The sequence below is a fragment of the Sapajus apella genome, unplaced genomic scaffold (genome assembly GCF_009761245.1).
Source record: "Sapajus apella isolate SASKATOON/1434 unplaced genomic scaffold, GSC_monkey_1.0 scaffold118, whole genome shotgun sequence".
Classification (NCBI taxonomy): domain Eukaryota; kingdom Metazoa; phylum Chordata; class Mammalia; order Primates; family Cebidae; genus Sapajus; species Sapajus apella.
In genome coordinates, this window is record NW_022437058.1 from 1,241,970 (window position 1) to 1,255,565 (window position 13,596).

General features: G+C 48.6%; 1 protein-coding gene across 12 annotated transcripts in view; it reads right to left on the reverse strand.

Moving 5' to 3' along the window:
• The window catches only part of SEMA4D (semaphorin 4D), a 127,636-nt gene that overhangs the window by 41,311 nt on the left and 72,729 nt on the right, over positions 1–13,596 (reverse strand). For 3 of the 12 annotated variants that reach the window (XM_032260425.1, XM_032260419.1, XM_032260416.1), the window contains one exon: positions 11,996–12,058. The exons of 2 other annotated variants lie outside the window; for them this stretch is intronic. The gene's annotated coding sequence lies outside the window, so the exon portion shown is untranslated. Of the gene's footprint in view, positions 1–2,666; positions 2,745–3,806; positions 3,962–5,158; positions 6,189–11,995; positions 12,833–13,596 lie in introns of those variants that run through there. 7 more of the 12 variants (XM_032260417.1, XM_032260418.1, XM_032260424.1 and 4 more) reach the window with 7 other exon arrangements.

The following is a 13,596-nucleotide window of genomic DNA, read 5'->3' on the forward strand; positions in this document are numbered from 1 at the left end:
GCCCCAGGTTCACTCTGTGAGAATGTCCTGAGCTGGGCACCCAGTGATTGGGCACTTTAACATTATACTTCTGTAAAAAGTTCACTGAAAACAGCAACCTGGGATCCCTGAGTCCCTTGCTCCCGCTTCTATCCAGGAGTCCTGTGGGGGTCACGGAACAACCACACCCCTGAGCTCCAGACTCCAGAACCCCACTTCACCCCACCACCTCCACAAGCCACCTTCACACCCCAGCCAGACACAGCTGAAACGGAACCTCACTCTGCTTCCAGACAATTCCTACAGTCCACGTCCCCCACCTAAAAACAGCGCCAGCAGTCAGAGGCCGACGCCATCTACCTCTAACCCCACCCCCATTCCGTAGATGGTGCTGCTGCTCAGCCTCAAATATGTCTGCGGCTTGTCTCCTATCCATCTCCACCATCACTCAGATCTGAGCAATGCTCACCTCTCATCCTGGCCTCTCCTACAGCCTCCTACTCCCTTACTTTGCTTCTGCTCTTGCTTCCGTGGTAGAGATCATTGGCTTCCTGCCCCAGCAACCATGTTCCTGCATTCTCACTAACAAAATCCCAAGGTTACTTGGGTTGGCAGTGTGCCCAGCTCACTACATCTCCCAGCTTCTCTGGTGGCAGTTCTGGCCAAAGAATTGTAAGTGGAATTTATTAGACGGCAATTCCAGGAAAGCTCTTTAAAGGAGGCTGATGCAGCTAGCAATTCCCTCTGTCCTTCCTCCTATTGCTGCCTGGAACTAGAATTTGATGGCTGGAGCTCTGGCAGCCATCCTGTGACCAAGAAGATAAGAGTCTCGTTCTAAGAATGGCCAAGTGGAAACCCACAAGAGCCTGTGAGACCCTGATAACATAATGGAGACTTTGTACTTGCTTTCTGCTATTTGGTAGCAAGTCTATTAAGTCCCAGCCCAGTGAAACCCAATGAACTGATATTGGCTCTATTCAGACTTGCTAATAAAAGCATTAATCTCTTTAAATTACTTGTTTGCAGATTTTTGTTACCAACAAATATCATTCCAAACTAACACAATCTCCCTCCAATCCACTGCTAATGCTGTTATCATAAATCAGGTCATATCATTTCCCCATGTGAAATGTTTCAACACCTTCTCATCACTCAGAATAAGGCCCACATTTTTCATCATGGCCAGCAAGGCCATGGACAACCCTACTCCATCTCCATCCACCTCTCCTCGTCCATGCTCCCCCCACTGCACTGTCCTGGCTGCACCTGAACACACAGGGCTCAGCCCCTCCGCGAGGCTGTGTGATGGCTGTCTCTGCTGACATATCCAGATGTGTCTGTTCTGAAGTCGCCGGTCTAAATCCCACCGCACAGTCTCATTCATCTATCTAAGAGGCTTTTCCTCTGTATGACTGATCGGTAGTTAGCAATGGCTCCCAAAAGTTGCTCTGCTTTGAGCTCCCAAACCATTAATGCTTTCTACACAGGCTCCCACTGAAGAAAACTCAAGAAATTATAGGTTCGGGTCTTCTGAATTACAGGCACAATTGCGGTTCCTTGAGGTAATGGTGTCACTTTTTGTCTGTAAAACAGAAGAACCAACTGGCCTATGAAGTTGTTCTGAGAATTATCTGCCAAATGATTATTTAGCAGATAATCATATTAATATATAATGAATCAATTAGCATCTGCTAACAATAACGTTTATTGCTCTGACAAATACGAATGGAACTCCTGCTCTAACAAAGCAGCCCTGGCCCCGAACCCACACCCTGGCGTAGGGCTGCATGGAAGCAACCAGCCCGGGGTCTGGCACCCAGAAACATCCCACAGCCCTGCAGGGTCCTACTGCCCTTGCTCTTCTTGGTTCTCATGGATGCAGTGACAGACATAGGAAAGGAAGGTAATAGTGGTGACAAGCTATAAGCAGTCCCTCAAGAGAAAAGCTCTCATTAAAAACTGTCTACCCCTCCTTTTGGACCAATGGTCTCCTGGCATTTTAGGTGTGTGTTCTTTCTCCCCTTCCATGTGACAGACATCACACCGCCAGTGAGAGCCAGAAGTGACAACGTGCCCACCCTGCCCCAGCCCTTCCAGCAGAAGAAAACTGCCCACTCAAATAGTGGGAGACTTCACGCTGGCTCCCACACCACCAGAGGAGGAAGAGGAGGAGGAGGAGGCTGGCCTGCAGCAGGCAGGGCCTCAGAGAGGGTTCTAGTCATGCATGCAGCAAGGACACCAGTGGCCTGGTCCAAGTGCTGCAGTCACAGCGCAGTGAAGCCCAATGAACTGACATTGGCTCCTCCAAGGCACACCCGGCCCCAGGTCCCAGCCAAAGCCAAGCCGTCCACAGCAAGGACACAGCAGAAGCAACCCTCCCAGGGTGTGTCCCCCAGATGGGCAAAGGTCCACCGACGCTAAAGAAACGGCGATGAGCTGCCATGGATGGGAGAAGGTGCTCTGAAGACAGATGCAGAGCCTGCAAAGATAAAACCTGCAGCCACACAGGAAGTGAGTGATGGCAGCCAAGGGGCAGGCGAGTGGACACACAAACCGCTACATACAGACAGGGAATGTTACTCGGCATGAAAAATAAATGAGCCGTTAAGCCACAAAAAGTTCCTCCCTGGAGGAACTTTAAAAGCTTATCATTAAAGTGAAAGAAGCCAGTCTCTAAAAGTACATACTGCATGATTCCGCCTATAGGACACACTGGGAAAGGCAAAACCATGAAGACAGTAGAGAGATCAGTGGTTCCCAGGGTTCTCTCCTCATCCCAGGAGAGAGGGATGAGGAAGTGGAATACAGCATTTTCAGGGCAGGGAAACTACTCTGGCAGGGAAACTACTCTGGCAGGGATACTACCATGGTGGACACATGTCAGTTCTGCATTTGTCCAAGCCTACAGAACATACACCGACTGGTGATCCTAATGTCCGGTACAGGTGTGGGGTGATGAGGCACCTGTGCAGGTTCACTGACTGCAGCAAAGGCGCCGCTCTTGAGGGGGCTGTGCATGTGTGGGGAAGGCGCATATGGGAAATCTCTGCACGTTCCTCTCAATTTTTCTAAGAACCTAAAACTGCTCTGAAAAATAAAGTCTATTAAAATCAGTAACAACAAGGAATAGTCTAGGAGTTCCTTGCCAGTTACAAAAGAAGCCTCTGTGAGGGTTCATGGCATGGACACATGAAGGAGGTGAATGCCCACACCAGGGGCTGGGAGCAGAGACGCAAGGCCTACAGGGCCCGGTTCCTTTAGGGTCAAATGCCAAAGATGCTGGGTCCCTGTTGGAGGGATATGGTTTGCAGAGGATCTAATTCTTACCTAGGTCCTCTTGGCGTCCCAATAAGCAGGCTGTGGTCAGCCCAGGCTGAGTCCAGAGCCAGGAGAGGATTTCTCTCTTTGGAAACTGGTGTCTAGAACACAGATTTATCTCAACTCTCTCTGGAAACCCAGTGAAATGACTCTAAAAGGATATGAACTTTAAGGGTAAAGATGGAAGAAGGAGGTGACTTGGGAATCTATTCATAGGTAAGTAGTAACCAATGGTGTGCTGGCAAGCAGTAACAACAGGGTGGGCGGTGGGGTGGAGAGTGGGGTGAGCGGTGGGGGTGGGGGTGCCCAGCTCGCAGCACACGCCGATTTCCGTGGTGTAAATGCTGCATTCAAGCTCCCAGCATGTTGCTGCTGAGCCGGGGCGAGGTGCAGAGCAGCACCCAGCACACAGTACTGCCACTCGGATACAAGAGGCGAGTAACCACAGCCACACAGATAACAGCAGCATGCACACAATACTAGAAGGGAATGCGCTCTGAGCACTTTACCTTTTAAAATACAATTTGTTTCACTTGAAGTCCATGTATTTAATTTCTAACAGCGGCTGTGCTGACCACCAGATCTCTCACACACCACCGGTGCTGTTTTGATTTTCAGACCAGAGTTGAGCCAGGGCCTGGAAGAAGTCACAAAGAAACACAATCTGGAAAATGGAAGCAAGAGCTTACAAGTGAAAATGTGATGAAAGAAATGAAAGACTGGAAAGTAAACTAACGAGGTTTCCTAGAAGTTAAATATGTAGGAGCGATGGAAACACGGTGAACAGACAACTGGAGAATCCATTGAGGAGTCCCACATGGAACTGGCAGGAACTCCACACAAAACAAGAGGAATAAAGCAGTAATAAAAAGAAAATACCTAGAACAGAAGGACCTGAGCTTTCAGAACGACAGTGCCCAGGAGCACAGTGAATGAAAACCCGCCCACACCAGACACATCATACAGAAATATGAGAATCCTAAGAGATCAAAGGAAGACACGAGGCTCCCAGAAAGAAACAGGCCACAATGAAATTACCTCTGAGTGCCCCACTGGAGGCTGCAAAGCAATGCCTCTGAATCCCAGGGAAGATGACTTCATACCTAGAATTCCTCATCCAGTCAAATTTTCAACCAGCATGAGTATGTGCAGAACACTGCTTCAAACCTACATGTTCTCAAATGTCTTACCTCCCTCAGATTCTTTTTCAGAAAGCTACCGCAGGATTTGCTCCACCAAAACAAGGGAGCTGCTTCCCAGGTCTTCTTTCTTAGAAAGTGAGTCGAGGGGAGGCAGAGAAAGCAGGGGCTGGGGAGCAGGCAGAGGCTCCAATGGGGCGGAGCAGGAGAAGCCAGGATGGGTTACTGATTGCATCTGCGGCTTTGTTCTCAGAAATGCATTTTAAGGCTCTTACAAAGAGTCTGAAGATGAATTAAAACAGATACACAGATTAGAAAATGAAGCAGTTATTAACCCCAGGGGGAGCAAGAGTGACCTATGAATGGAAATGTAACCAGAGTGTACTTATCACTGTGCAGTTGCACAGCCCCCATAAGAAAAATTACAACTAACTCCGTTGGGGGTCTGGGGGGAAAAGAGAGGAAGGGGAGGGGACAAGAGTCAGAGAACACAATCCTGTCTTCCATCATAATACACCATCTAAGATGGAAAAGTCAAGAAATGTAGGTGTATCTAGTTTGAAGAAATATACCAAATGGCTAAAATAGTTGAAACTCACCATCTCAGGGCAGCAGGGAAGGGACAAAGGGACAGACAAGCAAGTGCTGCTTCTCTCAAGTTAAATAAGAACTATTTCACTTTATTATTACATGCATTAATTACTTTCGTAAAATGAATTAACCTTAAAGAGACATCCATGTTCTGGTTCCTCGCAGCCTGGGGATAGCAGCCCAGTGGATCCAGAAGCAGAAGACAGAAACCCCTGAAGGTAGGCTCCCAAGGACGGGAAGAGTGAGCTGCCTCTGTGCAGAGCCTGGGTCCCGAGAGCGGCCACATTTGGGGGCTCAAACACGTTGTAAAAATAGGATTATTGTTCCCCACAAAGCCGAGTGCTGGGCAGTGGCACCGGATTTAATGCAGAATGCCGGCTCCTAGTGTGGCCAGTGCCCCCACTCCACCCCACCCCTCCCAGGCTGCCTCACAGCCTTGGTGCCTGCTGCTCCCCCTTCCAGACTGTTCTTCCCCCAGGAGCTGCTGGCGGCTGGCTCCATCCCACAGTCACTTCTCCTCCCCTGACCCCCACACTCCACCCCCCCCTTGCTCTACTGTTTTCACAGCACTTGGCCTAAGGACCTGAAAATGCCTCCCTGACTTAGCTGGGGCAGAGCAGGAGACACACAAACATCCCAGTGAGAAGACCGGGGCCAGACCTGGAGGGGACGAAGGAAAGCTGCCAAGAGCCGAAAGTCCCACAAAACAAAATCGCCAGTGAAGAGACATTTAAAACAAATCTTGCCATAGTATCCACAACCAAACCCAGGGATGGCTAAGCCATTCCTGAACGAATGAATGTGCCCAAGAGAAGGTTTTCCAGAAACGTCAGCAGGTGCCCCAGTGGAAGCCAGCAGGTTCTGTCTCCTGGGTGGCTTTAAACGGTTACAAAGGGCTGTTAGGACTGGGGTCATTTATGTGGTTACTCAAACTGGTTATGTTGGAAGGAAAAAACCTTTTTCTTTTCCAGATGCTGCCATGTAGGCGCTCAGCAGGGCATGGACACACCCACCTGGCTCCCAGAAGCTGCCCTGACAACAATGACTGACACCAGGCTCCCTGGCATGGATTTCTATCCAGGTCTGCAGCGTATTGACCTCATCAGCAGACACCAGATTCTCGAGGGCCTAGATCAGACCTAGCTGCTTTTCTCAAATGGCCTTTAAAACAATCCACATGAATAGCCAAAGGTCAGGATAGAAGGTCCACACCACACACTCCTCCTCCTGGGGAGGGGGAGGGGCTGAGCATTTTCTTTGTGACATTGGAGGGGTTTGATTTTTTTTCCTTTTTCAGCAAAATGCATTGTTTCATATAATTTAGAAACTGCTTTAAGCAAAGCACACACCACACTCACACAGATCTGCCAGCCCCGCGAGTTCTTTCAGAACAGTGGCTCCATAATCACTGATGGGTGTTACATTAAAGACCTCACTCTAAATTGTTAAATTAAAACAAAAAGAGAAAAAGCCCATTTTGCTGGCTTTCTTCACCATTTCTGAGAAGCAATGGCATCCTGCTGGGAGCTGAGCCGTATGCATGTGCATTTTGCCCTGACAGTGTGAAATTGCTGCCCTTCCCATTCAGAAAGAACGACTTGACACAGAAGCCCATTAGAAAGACAGGGTTATGAAATGTCACTCCCATTACTTATATGTAATTGGGGCTGTTCATGAGGGTGCACGAGCCCACTTTAAATGTCAGCAGAATGGAACTCCAAGGGAGCTCTAAGCCCCACACTCCTGCCTGTCAGTACTTGTCAGATGGCAGCTCTCCCACCCCCAGGGGACTTCAAATCAAGGGAGGAGGTCACAGCAGAGAAAATGGGAGTACCCAGCAACCACTGTGCATATGTCTGTGTGGGTGTACATATATGTGGATGTTTATACATCTGTGTGTATGCATCTGTTCATGTGCATGCATGTGCATCTGTATTTCTGCATGTGTGTACGTGAACACACAGAGGTATGTGCACCTATCCATGTTTGTAATTTGTATACCTCTGTACAGGTGTGTTATCTACATGTGTATGTCTGCGTGTCTGCACATGCATACATATACGCATCTGTGTATGTGCATCTGCATCTGCTTGAATCTCTGCATGTGTACATACACATGCATGTGCGGACATACACATGTACACCTGTGTGTGCATGTGCATCTGCTTGATCTCTGCATGTGTACACATATGTGTAGCATTGGCATCTGTGTATGTGGATGCATAATGTATGTGTGCACCTGTGCATGTTTGTGTACACATATCTGTATGTATGTTTATGCATACACATGTGTGTATGTGTGCACAGCAATATGCACACATACATGCATCTGTGTATGCAGACATGTATGTGTGCATCTGTGCATGTGTCACCATTGCAGCACACACATTCTGACCTAATGTTGCATCTTAGATGTGAATAGTGACTGCTGCCAAGTGCCCTGTAAGGCAAAAACCATGGACCAAAAAGCCGTCTGGGGACTGTCCAACCACCCATGTCTCGGCTCCTTCCTGGGATCAGCTGTCTGGCAGCTAGGGCGGATTACAGAAGGGACACCCGTCACTACCACACAGAAGGTGTCAGTGCTTCTGCCAGCAACAGGATGTAACACTGGCATTAAAATGCCCTGGCTGGTGTCCCAGGGAAACTGAAAAAGGATCGCTAGTGACAGCTGTGGACTGGCCAATGTAACATAGGGAGTCATTACCTGGACCCCTGAGCTCACTGCAAACACTGCCTGGGGAGGCATGTTCTGGCTTATTTCTTATCTCAGGGGTTTGCCCAGATGGGGCAGGTAAAGCTTAGAGCCTCTCCAGGCCCTGCAACGAGGACAGTGGAGGACAAGCACTTACCACATCTTTCCCCCCAGCTGGAAGCAGGCAGCCAAGTGCTAAGGAACAGAAGACACCACTGCCCTCCCCAACCATGCCCTGCCAGTGCCTAGCCACCTAGCATCCCTACCCCGGGACATCCTCTGCCCCCAGAAACCCCTCTCCCACCTCCAGTTAGGGTGCTGATGTCACCACCTTGCAAACTGAGGATAAAAATGGCCTTATCCCATTAGGAATCAGGAATGGGTTTCAGGATCTGTTCAGGTCACAAGCATAACAAACAGCTTATTGTTCCAACTTCAGTTTTCCTAGAATTTAAAGTGGATCCCTGGAGACCAGCGCTCCAGCTCTGCAGGGACATGCTTGGCCCTGGACCTGTGTTGGACTGGACATACCCAGCAGGGCAGCTGCCAGGTCCGGTCCACTTCATCCTCAAGCCACATCCCTGCAGGGGCAAGCAAGCCACAGCCAGAATGTCTCAGACATGCTCTAACCTCACCCACTTCCCAAAGCCCTGGGTGCAGCATGTACAGAACGGGAAACCCAGGAAGAGAGGGCGGTGGGAGTGAAGGACACACCTATCAGCAATGACGGCAGGGCAAGTGCTATAAGGATGCATACCCAGTGGCAGCAGGAAGAGGGCCCTTCAGAGGAAGAGTGGGGACCCCTCTAAGCAGCAGCCACCATGGCAGAGATGCAGACTGTCATGCCACTTGTGCAACATCACTCTACTCTTCTGACTTGGATACAGACAATACTGTCTTCTCTGGAGGGTGTGTGGTGTGTGCATGCATCCTTGGGCCCAAACAGGTTAGCGCTAGCAAAAATAAAATCATCATCTTCCACTGACCTAATGTTGACCTGTTGCCACCTCCAGGGGAGCCAACCATCTCCCTACTGGACCTGGCTCCAGGGGAAACTGTGGGGTTGTACTGGGAAGTGGTTGTCCAGCCCCTCAGGGAGGACTGTGTTCACCCTCCAGCACCAAAGGGATGCCTGGGGTCATGTCTTTCAAAGGTGATACTACGGTCTGAATGTCTGTATTACCCCTAAATTCAGATGTTGAAATGCTAACCACCAATGTGATGGTTTCTGGAGAGGGAGCCTTTGGGAGGTGACTGGGTCAGGAGGGCGGAGTCTTCATGAATGGGATTAGTGTCCCATCAGTGTACACTCTGAGTCCCAGAGAGCCCCCTCACCCCTCAACCATGTGAGAAGACGCTGTCTATGAACCAGGAGGAGGGCTTTCACCAGACACCAAATCTGCTAGCACCTTGAACTTGGACTTCCGAGCCTCCAGAATGGAGAAATGTCTGTTTTTATGTCACCCAGTCTATGACATTTTCTTTGTGCAGCCTGAGCTGACTGAGACAGTGACAGTTCAGGGGCCACTGGCACCCAGCAGAGCTCAGCACCAGATATAACACAGCCGGAAGAGATGCTTCAGAATGCCAAAGGTCACCATTTACACTGCTAGAGCCTTTGATATGACACTAAAGCTGGTGCTTTAGTCCCCAGAGCTTGGCCTGCAAGGAGGGCAAAATTACATAAAAGTTACTATATAGAAGGGTTTTGCTTTAAGTGGACTTTATTTGTATTCTTAATTTTCCACCTATCTTATAAAACTTTCCTACCTTCAGAAATACCTCCGCCAGGCATGGTGGCTCGTGTCTGTAATCCCAGCACTTTGGGAGGCCGAGGCAGGCGAATCACAAGGTCAGGAGTTTGAGACCAGCCTGGCCAACATGGTGAAACTCCGTCTCTACTAAAACTACAAAAAATCAGCTGGGCATGGTCGCGCGTGCCTGTAATCCCAGCTACTCAGGAGGCTGAGGCAGGAGAATTGCCTGAACCCAGGAGGCGGAGGTTGCGGTGAGCCGAGATCGCGCCATTGCACTCCAGCCTGGGTAACAAGAGCGAAACTCCGTCTCAAAAAAAAAAAAAAATACCAAAAATTAGCTGGGCGTGGTGGTGGGCACCTGTAATCCCAGCTACATGGAAGGATGAGGCAGGAGAATCGCTTGTACCTGTGAGGCGGAGGTTGCAGTGAGCTGAGATCATGCCATTGCACTCCAGCCTGGGAGACAGTGCAAGATTCTGTCTCAAATACATAAACAAATAAATAAATAAAAATAAAATAAAAAATAACTCCAAGGGTGCTTAACTCCACAAAACAAATGTAAATTAAAATAAAATACCCATTTATTGTCCACAAAGCAGGCTGAAATTTCAAAGTCTGCTGCTAGCCAGTGCTGGGAAGGTGTGGGGTTAAGGACTTCTGGGGGCAATTCTGAGCTATCCAGATGTCTGCACACACTGACCCCCTGGCAAATCCTGGGCAGCAATCCTGCGGACAAACTATGTGTGCACAGCTGCAGGCCTGCAAAACAACGTGTGGGAGGACCACCCTGCCGCGCTGCGACAGTAACATGTGCAACCAGAGGGGATGCTCCTCAATGAGGGGCTGCTTAGCAGGCAGGCCAGGAAGACAGCACCGTTACAGAGACTAAAGCCGGTCCACACGGACTGCCTGTGAGCGCAGCACACACCAAAGACAGGTGCAGAGCAACAACACCCCAGGCACAACCCACCTCTGTCAACAGAGGATGCATCAGTGTACACACAACACACACAGCCACGGACACACATAAACATGCACAAACATCAGACACAGAGTCACAAGAACACACACGAGAACACACAGATGCATACACATGAACGTGGACAGCCAACTGTTAACAGTGGTCACTTCTAAGGAGGAGGAGGAGGACAACAGCCAGGAAACTCAATTTTTCTTTGTTTTTTAAAAAATGAATCATACTCTTATATCGCTTCTGTAAAAAAAATTTAATCCATTAAGAGACTATGTTTCATCCATGCTATACTTGTCAGTATACCAATAATTGAAACCTGCCACATTAATGTGTGGAGCTGTGTGTAATGCAATTTTTCACATGCTAATCCATTTCTTGGCTTGGGTGACTATTTCTTGCCATACCTTTGACCCTTTTTAATTTACATAAAAAATGAGAAGTGGCTTCTTTTCCCCATATATGCTTCATGGTTTTTGTGACAGCAAAGTAAAAATTAACAGAAGGAGCCAGTCCCCCTGGGCTCTCACACTGGAACTCTATTACTACTTAATACAGCACAGAGTAGATAAAATTGTCCCTACTTTCAATTACCTTATAGCTAAAGATTCCAAAATGTTTTTTAATGAAGAGATTAACAAAAAGCAAAACTCAAAGACAAGTGACTTAAGGAAGGAAAAAAACTAACAAAAAATACTTGTAACACAAGTGTCAATTCCTAATAAATAAAGTGATCTAACAAATGTAAGAAAACAGAGCTCCCATCCCAATGGACCAGATAATACATCTAGCCGGTAAGCACAGAAAGAGCTGTCGCCCTAGCAGAAACGCTGTGCTAATTAAAGCCGCCCTATCAAACTGGCAAGATGTGTTCTCATCACGGTCCCAGGCATAGGAACCATGACCATCTACGCTGGCAGCAGGACTCTTTAAAAGCCAGCAGAATCAAAAGCCTTGTGGGGCCCATTCATCATACTTGAGTAATATGAAAACGATGAAGAAAATGGGGGTTTCACTTTTGTTTTTACAAATTAAGCTGGTTATTTCTCTCTCCTTTGAAAGTGAAAATGCCTGGCTTGGAATGGGCCCAAATCAAGATTAATCACAAAAATGGCCCAAATCTGAGAAGGGTGACCTGGAGAGCCCTCTCATTACACCACACCTTACCAACCACCTCCCTGCACCCTCCAAAAGAAGAAAGCAAGCTTTCTGGTGTGGACGCCAGGGGCCATCAGCCACAGAGCTGCCATAAGCCCAAGACCCAGCAGGAGGAGAAGCCGAGAGAGCAGGGAAGGATACGGGGAGCGGGAGCAGGGACAAGCAGTGGGAGGACAGGAACAGAGACAGGCCATCCCTGCCGGTGCCCAGCCCCCACCTCCCCACTGCTGAGCCCAAGGGACGGCAGCCAAGTCTGAAGCTTTGCCCCATGGGATACACAGGGACTAAGAGACCAAGCAACCAACCACCTGCCAGACCCAACTGAGGCCTCTACACGTTATCAACTCTGCTCAATTGAAATTACAAATCATGAATAAAGTGGCTTTACCTGTATCTTACGCCTCTTGAAATTTTCCAGTCACTTCTAGAAAGACGTCTTCAGAAATCTTTGCTGTGGAAATAATAGGAAATAAGGCTGTTTAAGCCCTTAAACTGTCCATCCACTTAAACTCAGCAACGTTCCTGGAAATGCACTGAAAACAAATTATTGTGAGTTTTCTAAAACTTCTAGACTTCCTTAAACCCAGGATCTGCCTGGCTTGTACGTGCTGGGGAAGACAGCGCTGGGGCAGACAGGAGGGAGGGGCTGTGCAATCACCCACCCACAAACAGAGGGGAAGTGCAGCCCAGCCCATCACCCAGTGCTGGAGATGAGCCCCAGGACCCGACCAGGTGCACTTTCTTGCACAATAAGTCATTTCAGTTAGCAGAGCCCGTGAAACAAAAACCACCATCTAATTGTCTATTAGCTCCAGATATTTATCCTTTAATATTTATCTTCATAAAGCAAACAAGGAAAAAGCAGAAACACATGTAGCATAATTACAAGAACCAAAGAGCTCTTCATCTTCCTTTATTTTTGGATAGTTGGTTTTCAGCCAAACAGAAGGATGTCCACTGTGGTATGGCAAGATTTTCATAGTGTGGCTGTCACTCCTCTGTAGTGTGGGAGAGCAGCCTCAAGATAGGGACTGCAGGGTGCAGTAACAGCACCAACAATTAGATCAAGAGAATCAGAATCACAAAACCAGAGCCATGTGCAGGACTACAGACATTCGGAGCCGACCCTGATCCCTCCATGATTCTATTAATACAGGAGCGACATAAACCTCAGAATCAGACTCCAGCATATTCCGTGGTGCAGAGGGTTTCTTTTTTGTTGTTTTCCTTTTGCTTTCAGAGCTTATAAGACCACGGCTTTTTTTGAAGCCAGCTGGGAAGGAGGCGGCTCTCCCTGGAAACCCAGGTTTAAAGCCCCCATCCCTCCCACCCAGGCCCCTCACCGGACAGCTTCCTCCTCTACAGATGCCCTGCACACGCCTCTCCAGGGAGCAGGACCTTAAACACGGCCATTCAGGCACACAACGTCCAGTCCCCTAACCCCTGGGGGCCGACACATCCTCTGAACCCGGAGCAGGCACCTGGAGTTAGCAAAGGAGCCACCAGGACAGGGATCAGAAACAATCACAATTCATCAGGCCCCACCACAGCGAAGCTTCCAGAGGCTGATTCTAGGGTCTTCTCTCCAGCAGCGGATACCTCTTACAGCCAATTTTATAAGCAAAAGTATGTTCACAGGAGCGGCTATGAGAATCCTGGAAAAGGCCGCATCTATCCAGGACCTAACACCGATATTTCCTGTTGAAACTCCCAGGGCAGGGCTGGGCATTTGGACACAACTGCTGGACAAGCAAAGAGGGAACCCCACACTGTTGTGGGCACCTGCAAAGTGTCATATCACTTGTTCCCACGAGGCTTTCCTGTCACACAGGAGACAGAGGGGACAGTGGCTACCTGGGGACTGTGCCAGAAACAGTTCAAGGCAAAAAAAAGGCAGGGATTTATAAATAAATAAGAGGTTTAGGTAAATAATGTGAACATCAAGGATTTTCAAATGAAAAGCTTCTATTTTCTAGAAATGAAATAAGT